The sequence below is a fragment of the Salvelinus sp. IW2-2015 genome, linkage group LG10 (assembly GCF_002910315.2).
Source record: "Salvelinus sp. IW2-2015 linkage group LG10, ASM291031v2, whole genome shotgun sequence".
Lineage (NCBI taxonomy): Eukaryota > Metazoa > Chordata > Actinopteri > Salmoniformes > Salmonidae > Salvelinus > Salvelinus sp. IW2-2015.
Window position 1 is genome coordinate 18,658,941 of NC_036850.1, and position 14,389 is coordinate 18,673,329.

The 14,389-nt window shown below is 42.0% G+C and overlaps 1 pseudogene; it reads right to left on the reverse strand.

Annotated features, from left to right (window-relative positions):
- Positions 1–438: 438 nt before the first annotated feature.
- Positions 439–14,389, reverse strand: part of LOC111969458 (liprin-beta-2-like) — a 29,071-nt pseudogene continuing 15,120 nt past the window's right edge.

Here is a 14,389-nt window from a genome sequence, read left to right on the forward strand (position 1 = left end):
TGAGCCATAGCATCACTGAAACACCATAGGGGAAAATTACATACTGTATGATAAAGAACATATCATCAGTTCTCTGAAAAACAATGCTGAAACTCACCATGTTGTCCTCAGAGTCTGAGCTGGAGACAGAACTGTCCTCAGTGGATGCCTGATGGCATCCATCAAACTTTAGCATTCATGGTTTACCAGTCACATGATTATATACAATAGTACAGACGTAGCAATGCTGTAAATTCAGGTGTGCATTGACGGAAAAATTATTTGAAGCCGATGTAGCATTGTCTATAATCCGTGATGTGTGTTATAGTGGAGTCAGCAAGAGCACTTTGCTTCAGAGTCAATATTGGCTATTGTGGCCTTTAACCCAATCACCTTCCACCACATTAAATAATGCATTTAGGATTCAAATGAACCAAACATGCAGCATACAAAACATAATCACCTGCAAATTATTCTTTATTTTCAAAATATAACTATAGGCCAATGAGTTGGGTAGTGTGTGCAAACCTTAACTGTCATGAGAGCACCTTGTTTTATGAATTTGCCAATTATTAAATATAGCACAAAATAAATCAAACAAGCTTATAGAATTGGAAATCTTTTGTATATTGTACCATAACTCAAGGCAGTTAATAGCTAAGCTATATCCAGCAAGGAGGAAGGCTACAATGGTCAGTAACATCATAAGAGTTGTGTTCTGAAGCAATGGCAGAAGATAGGAAAATTGAATCCATTTCATTTTTCCAGGAACGCAGAGAGCAGCTAACAAAGGGAACCATTATACAACCATAGCATTATGAATCCTCATTTAGCCTGTCAGGTCAGTCATGATTTCAACATATCCAGGTCAATTACTTAATAAGCATATCCAGCAAATACCCAATTAGCACATCCTGCTGATATTCATTATATACACACACACACACACACACACAGTAGCTTGTCCAGTGAATCACCATTTGGTGAAAAAAAACAAAATCACGGCTTTAGAATTTACACCAAATCACAAAATCAGCACCTTGATTCAGGGAGAGAGGGATGTGTTTACATAGGCATGTGGGGCGGTGTTAAAAGCCATAAGATTTGCAGTCATTGGCTGAGGGGAGCGTCATTGTCAGCTTTTGGGCCCCACCTGCTCCCGCCTCTGACTCTCTGTCCAGGATGGGGCTGAGGCCTCGGACCCCTGTGTACGGCCGCCATTCATGACCGAAAGGCCCCCACTGTCTATAGGGCAGATGTAGTCCGCCAAATTATCCGGGCTCCTCTTCCTCAGGTGACTGAAGTGGGTGAAACCAAGTTTCTTGGGCTGAAATAATACAGGAAGACAAGGGCTTAAGCTAGGGTTCTCTGTACACAGTATGTACATTGAACAATAACTACTGTGGATCATTTCTAAAACTCTCAATAACAGAAAATTAAGCAGATTTCATTACATGTACACAGTACATTATACAGTAATCTCAGGCCTTCTTCCATGGACACACAGCAGTCGTACCCGGACTTTGGCAGTGGTAGTGAGGGGTGCATGGCCGGTGGCGTTGGCATACTCCCGTTTCTCCAGAGTGGCCTGTGTCCCCACCAGGGCAGTGAAGGCGGTGGCCAGGTGGCGGCGGAGCAGGGTCTTCTGAGGGGGGATGTTCAGCAGCATGGCCAGGGTCTCCGAGCTGAACCACGGCTCCAGAATCTAAAGTACAGGGGTAGAGGAGAGGGCTGGAGCTCACTCAGGTAGGAACACAATCATTTTTAAGTGCTGAATCCCGATTCTCCAGTCTTCTTCCAAAGTGTGTACCTGCAGATGACAGGGGGTGTGCAGCTGCACACTTCAGAAAAGTTTGGGGAATTGGGACGCATGCATGTTCTGAGGTGCAGTCCACTCACAATGAGACCTCCATGGACCCCACTGCCCCGTAGGTTGGGTGCATACTCAGCCAGGTCCACTGCCCGAAGCCACTCCATCACACTATGGTTGGACCATTGGATCACTTCTGAGGGAGAGGGGTTCCTCTGACCAGGGAGAGAGAGAAATGAGAGTTCCTCCACTGAGCAGTAAAATCTTATCATTAAACAAATATTAACTAATTTCTCATCCATCACTAACTTTTCCTCTCATCCATCTTTTGCTTCTCCCCTCATTTCCCTCCTCAGGGTCCCTACCCTCTCACCTCCTCTCCAGGCCTGCGTCGGAGGCAGTGGGGGTTGAACTTGTTGACGTGGAGGACGTGGATAGCACACTTTATACTGAGGTGATGGAGCCGACTGGTCACCTTCAGGAAAAGCAGGTCATTCTGGGAAACAGTTTAGGTAGTGTAGTTCAGTTGGAAAGCTAGGGCGTATTCACTGTATGGGAACCATTTTATACTAATTGTATATTAAATGGTGATGATATCACATGAGCACGTAAACTCAACATTTTTTGAAGGATTCACTTAAAAAAAAAAAATCATTGTTTAGCTTTACCACGGTGAGATACTGGAGCATCCTGCCGTCCACTCGCCCCTCGTGGAAATGGTCCTTGTACTGAGGAAGGCCTATGTCATCCAACCATCCTGCATGTGACCAAGCAGAGCTAACGATTTTAACTTCCTTTTAAACAAGGAACATTTTCCAGCAAAATATCCTACAGACAATGCAGTTGACTCATTGTGCACATAAAATACCACACTTCTGGCAATGTCTGAATATAGTAGATTTTAAAAGTACAGCTTAAGTCGTAGACGTACGTGTAACCCAGATGTGGTCCAGTTCAGAGGACTTTTCCAGGGCTTCAGTACTGAACCCCCTTAGAGCCAGCTGTAGTTTCTTCCTGTGTAGCGGGTGTTTGATACCCATTTCCTGTGGACACAAACATTTACAAAAAAATAAGGTTCCCAAACACATGCAAGGTTTTACTGTGGTTTCCCAAAGCCAATCAATGACTATGTTTATAAGTTCAGAACAACATGATCCTGATTCCCGCAGTGTTACATGTTCTCCAGAGAGTATTATGACAACGCAGTGTCCATATGGAATCCTGCTGAGACTGAAATGTTCTGAGTGACTGACTTGACCTACTTGCTACCCTGAGGCTGTCCTAATATAGGCACCATACAAGCAACAATTTTGTATGTCAAGTTCATCAGGGTAGAAACCCTCTCGCCCTCAATGACCTTCTCAAAGTCCTGTGGCCTTGCGGACAGGAGCGTCTGTCCGTTGTCGACCCACTGCCGGGTCAGGTTGACGTACTGGCCCAGACCATAGTCCTCCAGCCAACCACACACCTGCTCTCTGGTCCACTGGCTGAATGGAGTGTTCATATCCCTGATAGACAGAATGAGAGAAGTTAGATCAAGAATTCGAGAGAGAACACTGATGGAAAACCTTGTTTTGCTTCTGTCTACATGTATTGTACTTGGCCTACTCAACATCTATATGATGTGAACAGTATACCCTATATTGAAACAGGTGCAGTAGCAAACATATGTGACTCATTTCAGTAAAGTAGGCATATGTCACACGTCAATACTATACAATATATTTATTTTTTTCATAATTTCTCAAAAAGCTTTTGCAGAAATGTATTCTGGTACATGCAAACTTTTATGTTCCTTTAAAAACAAACTTGTATGCCGTCTGTAAATGAAAATTGTTTGTAAAATTACGAGCCTAGTTGGTTTAACCATGGACAAACAGTAAAGGGGGATAACTAGTCAGTTGTACAACTGAAATCTGTTTTCTGCATGTAACCCTACCCCTCTGAATGAGAGGTGCGGAGGGCTGCCTTAATCGACATCAACATATTCAGCGCATCTGGATTTTTACTTAGTCAGCTCGGGGATTCGATTCAGCAACCTTTTAGTTACTGGCTCAACGCTCCTACCCGCAAGGCTACCTGCCGCTAGCCATGATTGGCAGAGATAATGGTTGGGCTGAACATGCCGAGAGATGAGTTCAGATTGGTCTGCCATGTAGCATGTTTCTGTCTATAACATGAGCTGCTCAGTATTTTAAGATAATCCTTTCTAAACTGGCTTTTTTGAAAGATATCACGAACTGCAGTGTTGCTAAGGCTCTTCACTTTCTGGGAAGACAGAGTTTTGAACTCAGTGGAATGCTTGGTGGAAGCAGAGTATGATAACTAAGGAGATGGAGAAAATGCAGGCTTTTGATTGCAAATGAGAGGGAGTCAAAGAGAACAGAAGGCTGTAGTATAAATTTGTCTGGATTACATTTTCAAACTAAGGGCAACCATGGCATTTGTGACAAAGAGGGAGAGGTGTTTATACAGGTAAAAGAGTCTAGCTAGCTACATTTTCAGATATTATGTTTCTAATTTTGTTAGAACGTTATTTTTCATTGCACGTTAAAGCGTACTGTTAACGTTAGCTGGCTGGCTAGCTAACATTACGTGTATGATCTGTGTAGTAATGATATTTGTATCTCAGAGCTATTTATTGTGGTCCCGTGTGGCTCAGTTGGTAGAGCATGGCGCTTGCAACGCCAGGGTTGTGGGTTCATTCCCCACGGGGGGACCAGGATGAATGTATGAACTTTCCAATTTGTAAGTCGCTCTGGATAAGAGCGTCTGCTAAATGACTTAAATGTAAATGTAAATGTATTTACATTGCTAGTTATAGACTAATGTTAGCTAGCTAGCTAACATTGAACCTAGCTAGTTTGCTAGCTTTACCTGTAGATTCATGCAGGGTAGTAATATTACGAGTTGGGTTTATGGTTCATTGTTTAGCTAGCTAGCTACATGTCTAAACAAAAGACTTCACTATGCAAGTATCCATTTCACTGTACCGTTCATAACGTCTAACAAGCTAGAAACTAAGCAAAATCATTGTTTAGAAAGTTGCCTTTAGTTGCCTGGTTTGCTAGATTGATATATATTAAATGCATGGATTTTTTGGTGTTAAAATGCACCAGTTATGCTATTTTTATCTAATGTAAAAAACTATTTCAAATGTTTCAAAATGACTAAATACTTTTTTGCCCAACTAAGACCAAATTGAGGCGGTCGGTCACATATTGGGCACAATTTATTTGGATAGTCCAGAATTTTTATCTGTATATGCTCTACATATGGGCATACTATCAACAAACCATCTGTTGATAAGCAACTGTTTGATACTGTAAGGTTACGGTTAGGTTTAAAATAAGGTTTAGGGTAGGGGTTAAGGTTAGTAGAAATGTTACTGATATAGCATCTGTAGATGCTCTAAATAAAGTGTTACATTTTTATTTCATGACACCACCTAATTCTCCAATAGATTATTGGCAAGGAGTCATCCCCCAAACGCAGTCTTACCGAGCAGAGCTGCCAGACTCAGGGGTCCGGGTCAGTCTTGGCCCAGCTGTGGCACGCAGCCCCCCTCTCCTAAACTGGTTTGGTTCCAGTTCCTCCCCCTGCAGACCCCCTGACTGGGTCCGCCTGATCCTGGAAGAGAGGACAGTATTTGATTTCATAGACATACTTTACAAGACTTGGGAGTCATTCACATCGCAAAGCTTGCCAATTTACTGTATATATTTTCAAAAAATATATATACCCACTCACTTTCCCCAGAGCTTTCTGATACTGTTATTGTTCTTCAGGTGCTCTGGTGAGCCAATAGTCTGTTGACCTGACTCTGCCCCTGAAGACTGGGGTGAAAGGTCAGAGGATGAGGTGTCATCCATTTTCTCCGTCTTTCCTGTAAGAAGGGGGGAAAAGAACAAAAATATTATTTATTTTCTAGTTGTGTATCTATCATTGAATCATTTCAATCGGATGTTTACATCTGGGTGAAGGTTCTGGTTTAGCTTTCATTAGAGTTGCTTTTGAAATTTAAAGCAATCAACTGGTTCAAAAAAGTCATTTCTTTCCAGGACCGCAAAACAAATAGCTGATGTTATCTATGTGCAAGTACATTTCATACAGGCGGTGAACCTTCAGTCTTAATGACTGAATTCTGTTTATTGCCAATAGCCTGTGGAGAGATGACTAGCACAAACATGTTAACTCATAGCTAGTGCCATGAACACCCTTACGTGTACATATCCTTGAAATATAAGAAACATGAATGTATTGGAAATTCCAAGATGTATGCAGTCAACTTACACACATCACTGACACACACACTTACCCCACCAGACATGTCACCAGGGGTCTTTTCACAGTCCCCAGGTCCAGAACAAATTCAAGGAAACGTACAGTATTATACAGAGGCATGAGTGCATGACTCCCATCTTATATAGTGCAAGTGAACAGCAAAGCTGGTTTAAAAAAAACAAGTAAAGCAACACCTCACGGCACAATGTCTCCCCCATGTGACCTACTTGTGTGTATGTACTGACATGTGTAACTGATTAATGATCACGCACACTTAAAACCATTAACATGTTTTATATGTAAATTGTGAAGTATTTTGTCTAAAATCTTTGTAGTTATGCGTGTCAGACCCCTTTAAGACTCACTGATAGGTCCACTAGGGGATTGGTAGCGCTTTGCTTTCTCATGTTTGTATTCGAGGCCTTTGGCTCTAACCGAGCACCCAACAGGAGTGAGAGCACATAGAAAGGGGTTCCAGCTGCTGGGCCTGTACCTGTTTATGTGCACAGCACAAAATCCCACCACTGCATCCATAATATGGCACCATTTACAGCTGGGAGGCCAAAATAGATTCATTTTAAGGGAGGATCATATACTCATGGGATTGATTTCTGCCACTCCAAAGCCCAGGGTGGAGTTGAGGTGAGTGTGGTCCGTGAGAGAGGGTGGGGTTGTGTGGACCTTGGTCATTTAGAAAGAGAAGGTGGAATTGAGGTAAGCGTGGTCTGTGAGAGAGAGGATTGGGTTGGGTTCAGTGTGGTCGATCAGAAAGAGGGTGTGGCTGTAAACATGGTATATGTCAGGAATATCCCTGAAAACCTTTGCTCCGGCTGGGGCCTCACCGCTATTAGCTATGATCAAAGTGACACTATCCACTGATCAGAGTCCTGTGTATGTGCCCTTTCTCAAAGGGAGGACCAGTTCTTGGTCTGATCAGCTATCTGGGGCTTTGTGCTCTGTGGTGTAGAAGGGGCCAGAACTAAGCACATATCTCAGAGCAGGTCTGTCCACCATGCAACATAAGATACAATGAAACCTACAGTATATTCTGAGGTGAAGGTGTCTGAAGCACCTATGGACAGTGTGGCGGTGGGGTGCTTCAGGCTTACTTGAGTCGCCATCTTCACTCCCCTCTGGAGACCTCTGGTTCTCACTGCACTCTCCATTATGCTCTGGTAGGGAGGCCTTCACCGGCAAGGTCTGGCACCTGTTATCTACAGGCCCATTCTGGAGAACAAACACCGATAAATGAAACAATTAGACCAATACAATGTTTTATTTTAATACAGATTTTCTTCTGTAAAATTCTGATTGACAAGACAAAAAACAATCATGTGGTCAGAAGTGTAACCCAAACAAGAAAGAGAACAGTAATGGTTAGATATGAAAAGTGAAGAGTTTTGTTCACAGTAATAATACCTCAGACACTTCAGCCTCTACAGGAAACACCACTACATGCTAGAGATAGGAAAGGTGAAGAACAGTCAGTTGACAAGGAGTTAGTGCTGTGATACAGATTGAGAAGAAAAGTGTAAAGCACTTTCTAGTCAGATTTTCCTACTCTGGGCAGTAAATGTTGACAGGTGACAATGTCTCCACTACCGTCGGTGAAGATCCATTCTGTAGGTTGTCCATACTGCTTGATAAAAGTCGGGGACGCGTCCTGATAAAAATACATTATCATCTGATCATTCCCAATGAAATATATTGATTAGTGCAGTCCCTTATGTCCTTATGCCTTATGTGCAGTTCCTTGTGTGTGATGTCCGGTAAAAGGTATTCCATTCACAGAGTCTCACCAGAGTTCTCTCTCCTTCTGGGTTGGCAGGTGGGACACAAGCTGGGGGGACGAACCGCTGAAGGACATCTGGACCAGAGGAGAGATGGAGATAAGGACAGGGAACGAGGTATATGACTGTAGCGCATTAGCCTCTAGTTCAATAGTCAGAAGACTTGTGGGAAAATGAGACTTCTGAACCATATTAGGCAGGATCAATCATGTTTTAATCCAAAGGCACTTTCAACCTTCATATTATGCTGATACTGAAAACTGGAGTAATTGTCAATGTATGCTTGGGGCTGAGAGAACAATGTTTTCCCCATCTGAACATTCCCCTTCCTCTGACCCACCTCAGTCTTTGTGTTCTCAGGGAGTGCACTGGGAGGAACTGTCCTCATCACCACTCCATGCTCCTCTTCCTCGCTGCTGCTGCTCGACGGAGTCCTCTCATTGGATACTGAGAGGATAGTGGGTGGAGCTATCAAAGAAAGTGTCATTGCTTCATACCATCATGAGTAATGGAAATGTTCTGTTTTCTCTGGGTCATTATAACATTTGAATGTAAGGAATGTTTTACCCTTTCGGTAGCTTTTAATTAAAAAAAAATATATATCAATAACTAGAGTAGTACAATGTTTGGTAGGGGAGATTGTTACCTTCTCTTGGGGTCACAATGTCTCTGAACTGGACTAAGAGCAGTGTGAGCTCCTCAATACGCCGGTCCTGTAACAAAGATTAATCCATACAGTGACTTGCAAAAGTATTCAGAGTATTTCTTCACATTTTGTACTAGAAAGTGGTATTAAAATTGATTTAATTGTCAATCTACACAAAACGCCAAAGTGGAAAAAAAATGTAATAACTCAAATATTCAAGTATTCCGCTCCAAGAGTCAAAACATGTTAGAAACACCTTTGGCATCAATTACAGCCATGAGTCTTCTTGGGTAAGTCTGAGAACTTTGCACAGCTGAATTGTGCAATATTTGCCTTTCTTTTTTAATAACTATCGTCACTTCCTGTTTAACATGAAACGAGGGAGAGCTCAGTTGTGTTTTGAAAATGTATTGAAAAGTTTTAGTAGCTAGCTAACTTTTTAGTTTGGATCCCACGACAGTTGGAATCAGTTGCTGGGACTGCTAGTCTCTGTCCAGTGATCTTGCCAACTAAGGCCAGGTCTGAGGAGTTATTTACCTAGCGGGGTTGAGGGCTTGAATGCAGCCTGCGAAGTGGTTAGCCATTGTGGCTGGGACCGCAGATCGTCCCGAGTTTGTGGCTGTCGAGATCCCTGCTGTTTGTTATTTTCAATCTTCCCTGTGACCTGCCCTGTCTGGAACTGTGAGGAGAAACAGCGTAACCTATGTTGCTAGCTACCATGACAAAGTCCTACAAGCAGTTGTTACAAGAAAATAGCTTTAAGTGTTTTGTCAAAATACTGGTGGATTCAACTAACTGAAGAACAGTTTGCAGTTCCCCCAGAGTCAGCACGATGGGTAGAAACAGGAGAACAGTAAGATGAAAGCAGTCTAAGTCATTGAGAGAGGTCATCAGTTCCGTTTGTGAATCCATGATAATAATGATGGATAAAATCAGACTATCAAGGCAGAACATGGTTGTGGGCGGAATTGCCGAATCTCCATGAAACCTGGACGGAGTCTGAGGACAAAGTGAGGGAAATGATCTGAGAAATTGACGATGGACCAGTTTGAGGTAGAGCGCGCTCACAGGACTGAAAACCCACCGACCCAGGTGACAGGCCCAGGTCGATAGTCATCAAGTTCCTGAGGTTCAAGAACAAGGTAGAGGTTCTGGAAAGAGCCAAGAACTTGAGAAGAACGTATATCTTCCTCAACTGGGTCTATCCAGAAGCTGTGTGCCAGAAGAGGAAATAACTGATCCCAGCCATGAAAGCTGCCAGAGCACGTGGGGACGTTGCTTACATCCCCTATGACAGGCTCATTGTCCACTCTCCCTCCCAGAAGCCTGGAAGGGATGAGAGAACCAAGCCTATGGGTTTGTAGCTTCAACCCCGCAGCACACAAACCAATTGATTAAATGGACTGCTGAATGTAAAAAAAAAAAAATGCTTTGTTTGCTATTTTCAGTATTATGTCTCTGTGATAAGGTACCAAGGAAAGGGCTAAAATTTGCCCAAATTGATATGTAGCATTAGAAATAAGGTTAATAAAATCAATAACATTCATATATTAGCCATTTCTAAGACTCAATTCATTTGATACAGCAGTAGCAAAACAAGAAAATAGCATCTATAGAAGAGACATACATGCTCACGGGGGATGTGTTGCTGTATATACAGTGCCTTTGGAAAGTATTCAGAACCCTTGACTTTTTCCACATTTTGTGACATCCTTATTCTAAAATGGATTAAATAGTTTCCCCCCCCTCTTCAATCTACACACAAAACTCATAAATGACAAAGCAAAAACAGGTTTAAAAAACCTGGAAATATTACATTTACATAAGTATTCAGGCCCTTTACTCAGTACTTTGAAGCACCTTTGGCAGTGATTACAGACTTTAGTCTTATTGGGTATGATGCTACAAGCTTGGCACACCTGTATTTGGGAAGTTTCTCCCATTCTTATCTGCAGATCCTCTCAAGCCCTGTCAGGTTGAATGGGGAACGTCGCTGCACCACTATTTTCAGGTCTCTCCAGAGATGTTCGATCGGGTTCAAGTCCGGGCTCCGACTAGGCCACTCAAGGACATTGAGACTTGTCTCGACCCTAAGCACACAGTCAAGACAATGCAGGAGTGGCTTCAGTACAAGTCTCAATGTCCTTGAGTTGCCCCACCAGAGCACGATCCAACATCTCTGGAGACCTGAAAATAGCTGTGCAGCGACGCTCCCCATCCAACCTGAGAGAGCTTGAGGGGATCTGCAGTGAAGAATGGGAGAAAAGCCCCAAATACAGGTGTGCCAAGCTTGTAGCGTCATACCCAAGAAGACTCAACGCTCAAAGCAATGTTTTTGCTTTGTCATTATGGGAGGGAGCTGTTGAGGATGGATGGCTTATTGAGGACCTGAGCCCTAGGACCATGCCTCAGGACTACCTGGCCTGACGACTCCTGGCTTTCCCCAGTCCACCTGGTCATGCTGCTGCTCCAGTTACAACTGTTCTGCCTGCGGCTATGGAACCCTGACCTGTTAACTGGACGTGCTACCTTGTCCCGGACCTGCCGTTTTCGACCTCAATGCTTGGCTATGAAAAGCCAATTGATATTTACTCCTGAGGTACTGACCAGTTGCACCATCTACAAACACCGATTAGTATTTGACCCTGCCAGTCATCCATGAATGTTTGAACATCTTGAAGAACAATCTGGCCTTGATTGCCCTGTACTCTTATCATCTCCACCCGGCACAGCCAGAAGAGGACTGGCCACCCCTCAGAGCCTGGTTCCTCTAGGTTTCTGCCTTTCTATGGAGTATTTCCTAGATACCGTTCTTCTACATCTGCATTGTTTGCTGTTTCTGTAAAGCACTTTGTGACATCTGATGAAATAAAAAAGGGCTTTATAAATATATTTGATTGATATTGTGTGTAGATTGATGAGGTTAAAAACAATAAGTATTTTTAGAATACGGCTAACGTAACAATTTGTAAAAAGTCAAGGGGTCTGTATACTTTCCAAATGCACTGTATATTCAGTCAAATCCCTGTAATGCTTAGAGAAGAGCTTACGTCAAATGTTTTTGAAGTGTTGTGGTTGCAGGTTCACTTGGCAAATCTAAAATACTTTTCTTTTGGGGTGTTGCTATAGCCCAGCAAGTGCTAACAGTCAGTATCTAAATGTGTGAAAAGCTTGATAGTGTGATGTAAACAGAGGTCTACTTTCATGGAGTCCTGAATATTGACTGGGATACATCAAGCTGTCTGCTCAAAAAGGAAGATTCTCACTAACCAGTGTTTTTAATCTGGTTCAAGATATTAATCAACCTACGAGGGTGTTTACAAACACCAGAGGAACAAGATCCACATGTATCGATCACATTGTGTTAAATACTGTAGAACTTTGTTTTAAAGCTGTGTCCGTAACCATTGGATTCAGTGATCACACTATAGTGGTTAGTCAGGAAAGCCAACTTTCCAAAAGCTGGTCCTAAAAGTGTATAAGAAATCATACAAAATATTTTGCGATGAGTCTTAAGTGGATGTTACATATATTTGTTTGTCTGATGTAATTAATGAAAGGAGCATCCAAACGCTGCACTTGATGAAATTGCTTCTTCCAATTATTGATAAACATGCACCTGTTAAGAAAACACTTCTAACAGTGTTAATGCTCCATGGATTGATGAGGAATTTAAAAGTGATGGGGCAAAAGGAGTGGCCACTAAGTTGTCTACGCAGCAGACTGGCTGACATACTGCAAATTGTGACTAAACTCAGAGAAACTGCTTTATGAATACAAGATCAATTATATAAATGGAAAAAAACTCAGATGGCTTATTCATCATGAATCCATTTAATGTTGGCAATTATTTTAAGGACTTTATTGGCAAAGCGGGAAAACTTTAGCAGGAAACGCCAAACAGTGAGCCATCGTATTCATGTATAAATATTTTTTTCTTTAAATGAATTTTGTAAAGTTCATGTGGGAGAGGTGGAAAAATTGTTACCTATCAATGACAAACCTCCTGGCATTGACAACTTAGATGGAAAGCTACTGAGGACTTTATAGGCACTTCAAATGGGTCATGTCATCTGTGCCTAGAGGAAAGTCTTTGTCCTCAGGCTTGGAGGGAAGCCAAAGTATTTCCACTACCCAAGAGTGGTAAAGCAGCCTTTACTAATCCTAATAGCACACCTATAAGCTTGCTGCCAGCTCTTAGCAAACGGTTGGAGAAAAAAAAAAAAAAAAAAAAGTGACCAAATACAATTTCTCTAAACAAATTAACAGACTTTCAACATGCTTATAGAGAAGGGCACTCAGCACGTACTGCACTGACAAATTACTGATGATTGGTTGAAAGAAATTGATAAGAATATTGTGGGAGCTGTACTGTTAGAGTTGAGAAATGTTAGGATTTTTCAATCTCAGCTCTGAATCCATGATATGACAAACTAATTGAAGCTATCATTAAACTCTACATTTGACAAAGTGTGGTGTACCACAGGGCAGATCTCTAGGCACTCTTTTTACCAATGAGCTGCCACTACACCAAGTATTCATGTATGCTTATGATTCAACCATAAATGCGTCAGAAACCACAGGTAATGAAGTCAATGATACCTTTTACAGAGTTGGTCTGTTTTGAAAAGGGTGGCCGGTAATAAACTGGTTCTGAACATCTAGAACTAAGAGCATTGCATTTGGGAACAAATCCTTCCCTAAATTCTAGACCTCAGCTGAATCTGGTAATGAATGGTGTGACTGTTGAACACATTGATACTAGATTACTTTTTACAATCTAATGCCAAGTAATGATCAAAACAAAGATTCAATGGTTTTAAAGATGGGTGGAGGTCAGTCCGTAATAAAGAGATGCTCTGCTTTTTTGACACCACACTCCAAAAAGCAAGTTTCGCAGGCTCCAGTTTTGTCTCATCTGGATTGTGGTCAAGTGCTGCAAGGAAAGACCTAGTTAAGCTGCATCTGGCCCATCTTGCATGTCATTGTAATCAGAGGGCTGATATAAATACTATGCATGCCAGTCTCTTGGTTAAGAGTTTTTACCTTTAACTAGCCAAGTCAGTTTAGGAAAAAATCATATTTACGATGCTGGGCCAATTGTGCACCACCCTATGGGACTCCCAATCACAGCCGGTTGTTGAGGAAAGACATAACTTATTTAAGAAACAGTAGTGTTAAAATCCCAAATTGTTTGCATAGTCTACTTACACACAGATCTGACGCGCACACACACACACATGTCACTAGGGGTCTTTTCACAGTCCCTAAACCCAGAACAAATTCAAGAAAACATACAATAGAGCCATTATTGCATGGAACTCCATTCCATCTCATGTCGCTCAAATCAGCAAACCTTGTTTAAAAAAAAAAATATTCAGGTTAATCAACACATTGCACAACAACTCCCCTATTTGACCTAGATCGTTTGTGTTGATATGTAGGCTACGTGTGCGTTAAAAAGGTAGTTTTGTTCTTGAGCTGTTCTTGTCTCTTAATGTTCTGTATTATGTAATGTTCCATGTTCTGTGTGGACCCCAGGAAGAGCAGCTGCTGCTGCTTTTGCAACAGCTAACAGGGATCCTAATAAAATACATTGATCCCCAACATCTTGATAGAGGTTCATGGCTAGACAGTAATGAGGCTTTTCCTGAAAAACTCCAGTATTTGCCAATGTCAAGCATACCCATACCATGATGCAGTTACCACCATGCTTGAAAATGAGGCAGTTACAGTGATGTGTTAAGCGCAAATCTAAGGCTTTACATTTAGGCCAAAAAGTGTATTTTTGCTGTATTACTTTAGTGCCTTGTTGCATGCATTCTGCACATTTGTATTCTTGTCACTGTTGTTTAGGCGATTGTGGCGTCACCACAATGT